Source organism: Manacus vitellinus, unplaced genomic scaffold (assembly GCF_001715985.3).
Source record: "Manacus vitellinus isolate BGI_N305 unplaced genomic scaffold, ASM171598v3 scaffold_24_pilon, whole genome shotgun sequence".
NCBI lineage: Eukaryota > Metazoa > Chordata > Aves > Passeriformes > Pipridae > Manacus > Manacus vitellinus.
This window is the reverse complement of record NW_021939798.1, coordinates 10193196-10193425: the sequence shown is the minus strand read 5'-3', so window position 1 is coordinate 10193425 and position 230 is coordinate 10193196.

The window sequence follows — 230 nt, the reverse complement described above, 5'->3', positions numbered from 1 at the left end:
CAGCACTGTGCCCCTGCAAATTCTGCTGCTGGAGATTATGGAGTTAACCCAGAACTCCCAACGCTTCGGACAGGTTTCATTCCTGTCACACTTAATCCCTGCTCAAGCACATACACACGTGTATTTTGCGTTGCATAAACACTAAAAGCGTGGCCTTCTCAGGGGCTGAGAAAGCGCCGAAAACTTCTCCAGTGGCTCCCTTTGTTTCGCAGGCTCGCACTGAAGGTCAG